Source organism: Miscanthus floridulus, chromosome 10 (assembly GCF_019320115.1).
Source record: "Miscanthus floridulus cultivar M001 chromosome 10, ASM1932011v1, whole genome shotgun sequence".
Taxonomy (NCBI): Eukaryota; Viridiplantae; Streptophyta; class Magnoliopsida; order Poales; family Poaceae; genus Miscanthus; species Miscanthus floridulus.
This window is the reverse complement of record NC_089589.1, coordinates 120,124,200-120,132,109: the sequence shown is the minus strand read 5'-3', so window position 1 is coordinate 120,132,109 and position 7,910 is coordinate 120,124,200. Positions and strand designations below refer to the sequence as shown.

Here is a 7,910-nt window from a genome sequence, read left to right as displayed (position 1 = left end):
AATGATTATTGTTTATGCTATTCATTATTCATGTTTACCTGATCATATGTTTATGGGCTTGTGGTAAACTTGTTGCTACTCAATTGCTAAAATCATGACTCATTAAAAGCTGATCACAGTTAACTAGTGTCAGCCTTTTGAGCCTCATGAACCCCATGTTATATTTGTTGAGTACGACATGTACTTACGCTTACTTTATTTTTCAATTATTTGGATAAAAATCACGGATGGGTACCAGATTGCTAGTCTAGTGGAGTTTGGCTTATGATCAACCAGTCAGTTGTCCCTGTGGATTTGGAGTCTTCGCCTGAAGATCGAAGTTGTCTATCCGCTGTCTATACTCTATACTCTGAGGTTATATTCTTTACACTAATACGTTATATATTGAGCAATGTCTTTCGATTTTACCCTTATTCGTAGCTATATGTGAGATTTGACTTTCTGGGCTCACATATGGTGTGTATCTGGTTTTGTTCTTAAAACCGGGTGCTACAATAATTAAAACTGGAGGGCATTTCTTTGGGTGACTCGAAATACCAACTCTGTCTATAAATCAATTTCTAGAACTGGACTGTCTTTGAAACATTTTTAAAGGCTAATTTTCTCCAACCACAGCTACAAAAAAATGAGACTGACTCGAAAAATCATTTGAGTAGTATAGCTATTGTGTATAACAATATAGCTGATCGTTCGTCAAGTCAACAATATTTGTTTAGGGACTTTGTACCTCGTTCTCGCTTATATAAATATGTATGGATGGGATCATGGGAGCCTCATGCATAACCAAGGAGCAGACCACTCTTCTCTCCGCTGTGTCCTAGCTTTCCAGGTAAGTGTGCTAGTCTTGCTAAGTTTCTTTGTGCACGGTGTCCCATGGAAATTAGGTAGTCGTATGCCTTGAAAGTCATAGTCCAATTTACACGCATTTGGTGGTAATCGTTCCAACCAGTTGTCCCTTTCTGTGTTATAGGTTAACATATTTTTATCTTAGAGAAATTTATTGTGAATGTTAATGGAAAGAGTTTTTGTGTCTCAGGAAAAAGATCCAACGTAAGCGTGGTGGAAAATGTCTGTCGATATGAATTTCAAACTCGAGACTCTTCAAGCCATAACGGACAACTTTTCTGAGAAGCACAATGTGGGCAGTGGAGGGTATGGCATAGTTTACAAGGTATGAGTACTGTGCTTAGAGTACACACTATATTTTCAATAGGTTTCAATTCAGTGATAAACAGCTGGGTACTAGAAGTTTGTAGTTTGTGATCTATATATATCAACTTGCAATTATTTCTGGCAGGGGTTGTATAAAGGCGAAGAGATTGCTGTGAAGAGGCTCAATCACCTGATAGGGCTTGATGATAAAGAATTTAAAAATGAATTCAGTAACCTTAGAAAGGTCCAACATGAGAATGTGGTAAAGTTAGTTGGCTTCTGTTATGAATCAAAAAGTCATTTTTTTGAAAAAGGTGGGAAAGAGTTTTGGGCCCCATTCACGGAGCGAATTCTCTGTTTCGAATTTATGCAAGGTGGAACCCTCGATAAACATATCGCAGGTACCATGACCAGTCAAGCTCTATATATATATGACCGTGTTTTTATTAGCATACGTGATTTTTGTACCTTTTTATATATGTAATCCGTTCCTTTTTGTTTTTTGCAGATGACTCTTGTGATCTTGATTGGCCCACATGTTACAAAATTATCAAAGGAACATGTGAGGGTATAAATCACCTTCATACTGCATACGAGAAATCTATTTTCCATCTGGACATAAAACCTGGTAATATTTTGCTGGACAGCAATAACAACGCCAAAGTTGCAGATCTTGGCTTGTCCAAATTCGTATCAACAAATACTTTTGTAACAAAGACTATCAAAGGAACACAGTAAGTTGCTGCCTCATGTTTCTTGTATAGTGCCTAACAACTAGTTTTATGGCAGGTATCTCGTAGTGCAGACGCTACATGCCAACTATACTGTACTAACCCTATTGATGCCGATCCATCATATATGCAGACGCTACATGCCACCAGAATTTGGAAAGAGTGGACATATATCAAGTAAATATGACGTGTTCAGTCTTGGAGTTCTAATTATAAACGTAATGGATGGAAATAGGGGTTTGACACGCTATCGTGAAATGAGCGCTGAACAGTTCGTTAACCATGTATGTATGAGAAATTACGAGGAACTCCGTTTTCTCATAACTCCATATAATTTGTAACACTTTGAGTTGAAGTTTCCTAACTTTATGTGCCAACTAATCAGGTAAACAGAAACTGGAACGAAAGGTTGAAGGAAAAGCATGGTCATCCATCACACAAAATAGAAAGCTTACAAGTGAACAAATGTGTTGTATTAGCCTTGCAATGTGTTCAATATGACCGTAACAAAAGGCCATCTACGAAGGATATTGTTGATGAACTGGAACAATTAGACATAGAAATTAAGAAACTGTCATTAGCATCTGATGATTACCAAATTGGCCAGGTACGTTCATTCTGATAGAATATGGATGCTTTCGGATATGTTTCAAATGGTGCTCCGTTAACAAACTTATGAAACCAAATACTTTAGGTTTGTATATATGTAATTCTTCTAGCGTTAGATTACATATACTTTAGAAAGTAAAATGTTTACTTTATATTGGATAGCATCTGAACTGTTTTCAACAAAACAATGCCGGATGCAATTAAATTATGTCATACAGACGATCAACATTCACAATATGTAGCACAATATTTACATCAAGTGGAGGAATGCATGCATAAAAAATACACTGGGTTGTGTAGACCTGAAAAAAGAGAAAGGGTCCACGGTCAAAGAGGCTTCTCTAAATGTTTGCATGCAGTATTGATAATTGAAATCCAGCCCCATGCGCATGGAAAACAACAATAATTATATAGGGTAGCCATGTTTTTTTCCATCTCAAATAATATGCATCTGCAAGATTTCCTATAATCTCTTTATTACAAGGTGGAGTGTATTACATCGAAGGGTCATGATGATTATATTGATTAATTTGCGCATATTCTTCTATTTGTGGTAGGTTCTCGACGCCCTAGAATTAAATTCCTCGATCGAGGACTTGTCATCCCAGCTCCCTTCTCCAGACCAGCTTCTCGTCAGTTCCATTTCAGGTAGACTATATAAAAACGTGCATGTATGCTACAAAGTATAGACATCTAGGAATATTGATCAATCGTGGATACTGGTCTGCAGGGCCAGGTCAGCTAGATGTGGTGATCTTGTATGCATTTGACTGCTCCATCTCGACTACAGCCTGGCGCACTGTGGATGATGGAATCTTTTGGATGGTGCAAGAGAAGCTCACCCACTACATTGATAGTTGCATGGGTTACATCTACTTCATGATGGACTGGTAACACATACACGTCGGATATGAAACTGGTTGATCCAGTAAGAGTATAAGGCAACTGGCTACAAATCATTCGTGTGGCGCAGGGTGCCCTGCACGGAAAACATGGCATCTGGTCTCGACGAGGCTCATAAAATGATCAGCAACCGTGGGTACCCAAATGGCGTCATCTTGCTCTTCTCCGACGGCTTGATACACAAAGGAGACTTCTTTGATGGAGCCGAAGAATTCAAGTCCAAAGTTCCCGTCCACACGTTTACTCTCGGCGGGGTTGAGTATAACGAGGTATCTTTAACATATTCCTAATTGTTGGTCTTCGACGAAACCTCGACATTAGTTCTAGCGACATCTGCTAGGAAAATTGATAAATACTAAAAATTCTTAAAATATCAGAAACAAGTAGCCTGCAGTTTTGTATCCTTTAATCACTATTGCTAATAATAACAATTGTATCTATCATTTTGAAAAATTATATAAAGTAAAACCCAATTTTTCAATCAAAATTACCTACCTTTGCCATTGCAAAAGATAAATTGAAATGACCAATTAAATTTACATCTAATTTACCATTATTTGCCATTATAAAAGATGATTTAAAATGTACTCCTAAATTTGCTTCTAGATTTTCCACCTGTCTCATTATATGAAAGATAATACAATGTAATCTTAAAATTTCTTTTTAAATACCCAATCCTGTTGTTATGGAATATAATATAAAATAACCCTTTAAACTTGCACCAAAAATTATGATATATGCCATTCCACTAGATTATTTAAAACAGCCCCCCTAATGTTGCTTCTAAACTGCATACTTCCATCATCATGGACGACAATGCAATGTAACCTCAAAATTTCTTTTTTGAATTACCCAATCCTGTTGTTATGAAAGATAACATAAAGTAGGGAGATAGTGTTATTACCCATTTGCATGAAGGCTGATAGTGATTTTACTGTCTTTTTTTTTACTTTGTGATTATACCCTAATTCTTTGAATTCTAAGTTACCATTTGCCCTTTTCTACACTCTGTTAGCTAACGCTGAATAAATGAATTAAGGAAAAAGAAAACAAATTAAAAAAACTGAAATACATTACTAGCCCTGACCTTATCCTAACCCTCCTGGATTTTGCTTATGGTTGATTAAGCTTCTGCAGCATGTTAAACTTTCCTAAGAATTGAAATGCTCGAAATTTTTGCTTTGAAATTCTTTGAAAATGCCACAAAATATTTGATGTAAAAAATAGAGTTTAAAGTCATAGAGTACTACTAAAACCTAGGGGCAATTCACATGAAAATACTAGGCTTAGTTAGCTAAACTGATACCGTTAGCTCCTCTGAAGGAAATAGGTGTAAACACTGGCTTCGTATTGTCAAATACCGACAAATCATATAGTTGCATAAATAACGGCGAAATCACAACTAGACTTCCTTATAAAATAACAATAATGTATGCCATATATGTAAGTAATATCCCAAACAATATACATCTAAATACCAATACAAGCAATTATGAAAAATAGTTGAATAACCATAAAGTACGCTACATATGTTTCTAAATTACACTCTTCTACTATTTTTAAATTAAATAGAAGCATAGATTATATGTGCCGCCATGTAGACAAAAATAAAAAAAGGATAAATTGTGATCAATATTTATTTTAATAATTTTTGGCCAGTCAAAAAATATTCCCTGAACCAACCAAATAACATTCACACTAAAAAATCACTTTAAGATATAAAATTTATAAGTTGCTAATTTAGATAAGTCTATGCAAATAATTTAACTATAACTACTCATGTTTTCATAAATGAATACACCTACCGATACAATTATTGGATATAGCAAATCAAACATCATTAGTGCCATGGTGCGGACTGAAATAGTTGCTCATGTCGTTGTAGTAGCTAAGTGTGTAGTCTAGAACCTACAATAAACTTTTAATAAGATATTGAAATGGCTGTTTATTCCATTGTTGTAACTAAAAGTGGAGTTGAGGAACTATAATCCCTTTTGTATCAAAATACTAAAAGGAAAGTTTTGAAATAGGGATACAACAAGTATCAAAATTTAAAACCAAATGTGTGATGTCACAAAAGTGATGGAACAAGAACTAATATACTTAAAATAAGGTTTCAACAAAATACATACTTTAAACCAATAGAGGTGTAGTGTAAACCATGAAAACAAATATAGAGTAGTTGGTAAAGTTTTCACAGCCAGATATAAATTGTAGGGTAGTTATATATTGTTTTAGGAAATGAGTAAGGGGATATGAAACGTAGTCAATTCAATAGTTCTACGTACTAAATGTATGCATGAAACATTTGATGCTTATGTAACTTAGCATTTTGTTCCGTTTACTAAAACAATGGAACATAACATTTACCCATGCTAGAACACAGATTGATGGGCTAGTATGAAATCAGAACTAATTTGGTCAAACCTATCACAGACTTATTGATCAATACATGCATGTGTGTCCGTTGTGTATATATTAGGGTCTTGGTGCTATTGCGGCGAATTCCCCAGGTGGAAAGTTCCACAGTATCCCTGTCCCGGAAAGGCCGATGCTTTCTACACGATTCTCGTTGCTACTGGATAGTATCTTTGATCGCACCACATTTGAAGACGAGGAATCCCCTAGTTCAGGTATTTATTATATACAAGTAACAAAACTGAAAGCTTATACGCCTCGAAGTGATATAATCAAGAAGATGGATACAAGGATATCCTTGTATCCATCTTCTTGATTATATCACTTCGAGGCGTATAAGCTTTCAGTTTTGTTACTTGTATATAATTGAATGACCAATTCTCCATGCATACTGATTTGCAGAAACGCAGCCACTTGATGTGGTGTTGGTGTATGCGTTTGACTGCACCAACTCTACCCTTGCCTGGGCCAAGATGGATCGGCTCGATCTTTTGGATCGTGCAAGAGAGGCTCACCCGCTTGGAAGACAGCTGCATGGGTTACATCTACCCCATGTTGACCCCAAACAATTACACGTCGGATATGAAGGTAGTTGACCCCGCAGAATCGAAGGCGACTGGTTACACGTCATTTGACTGGCGCAGGTTAGCCTGCACGAAAAACATGGCATCCGGCCTCGCCGAGGCGCATAAAATGCTCAGGAACCGAGGTAATCAAAACGGCATCATCTTGTTCTTCTCCGATGGGTTGACTAAACAAGGGAGACTTCTTTGATGGAACGGAGAACTTCAAGTCAGAAGTCCCTGTGCATACGTTTACTCTTGGCGGGGACGCATATAATCAGGTACGTGTCATGTCCGATCTAATCCTGTCAAAATTATTGTTTATTGATTTATTATTAAGTCAATCCTTATGTCGTGTATGTGATGCTAGGGTCTCCAAGCCATTGCGGATAATTCCCGGGGTGGGATGTTCCACCCCGTTCCTGTTCCAGATAGACCCGAGCTCTCAGTGCGCTTCTCAGAAATACTTGATAGCCTCCTCTTGGGCACCACGACGAACTGAATTACCAATAGTATCCATGAATTTCTTATGTTTTCGACACACACATGGACACCATTTTGAACACCTTTCCTCTTTTATTGCTTATTATGTAATAACGGAACGCTGTGTTGTCTGTAACATGTTGTGCCCATAGAGCCGTGTCCTAGGCTGTTTGGATTTCCCTAGTTTGCAGGTAGATGAGTTTGGACACGGTGGCTCGCGCCGTGTGCTTCTTCGGCTGCGACGTAGCCCACATTCTGTTGGCCGTGGGATGGCACTGGCAATTTCGCAGGGCATGGGCGAGCGCGATCGGATGAGGTCGTCCTCTGTAATCTCGCGTCAATAAAATGAGAAGAAAACCAGAAAAGCAGCAGTTCCTGTGCTGCGCCAAAAATCCAGTGTCTGTCCGTGTTCATAAGAGTTCATTAGTGTTCATCGCGATTGAGAGAGGAGAGAGGATGCGCGTTCTAGTGACGATTGATCCCGATCAGAATCCAACACGCTGATGCCCTATGTTCCAATTAACTGCATGGATCAACTTGTTTCTTCTGTTTTCTTTTAAGTTTTAACCCAACTTTCCTTCAACTCTTTGTGAACTGTGACATATTTTTGATCCAATTAGATGCCAGTGCACACGAGCATGTCGTGCTTGCACTTTGCAACGCTTATGCAAAGACTAAATATTGCGGTTCTAGCAAACAATTAAATGGTCCGGTTTCATTATTTTTCTAAGTAGACCAACGAATGCCTCGTTCGGGAGGGATACATGTTCTCAAACAAACATGTCGAGAGCAATATGGAAGGCACATTGCAAGGGGAGTCCGGTCTCGAGCACGATACGTAATACACATCGAGGAGAGCTCTATAAACCTCACTTCCCACTGATCTCCCAGGAGGGACGTAAGATGATGGTTTGTCCTATGTCAGCCTTTCTTTTGAGAAAGGAAGCTTTTATTAAATTTCAACCACTTTACATCGAGATGATACAAAATCTAGAAAAGCGCTCCTGGCCTTTGCCTAAATAAGCACACAGCCAACAAAAAAAAGTAGCCC

General features: G+C 37.8%; 1 pseudogene; it reads left to right on the top strand.

The window, feature by feature from the left end:
* Positions 1 to 757: 757 nt before the first annotated feature.
* Positions 758 to 7,553, top strand: LOC136485518 (uncharacterized; annotated as a pseudogene).
* Positions 7,554 to 7,910: the final 357 nt, after the last annotated feature.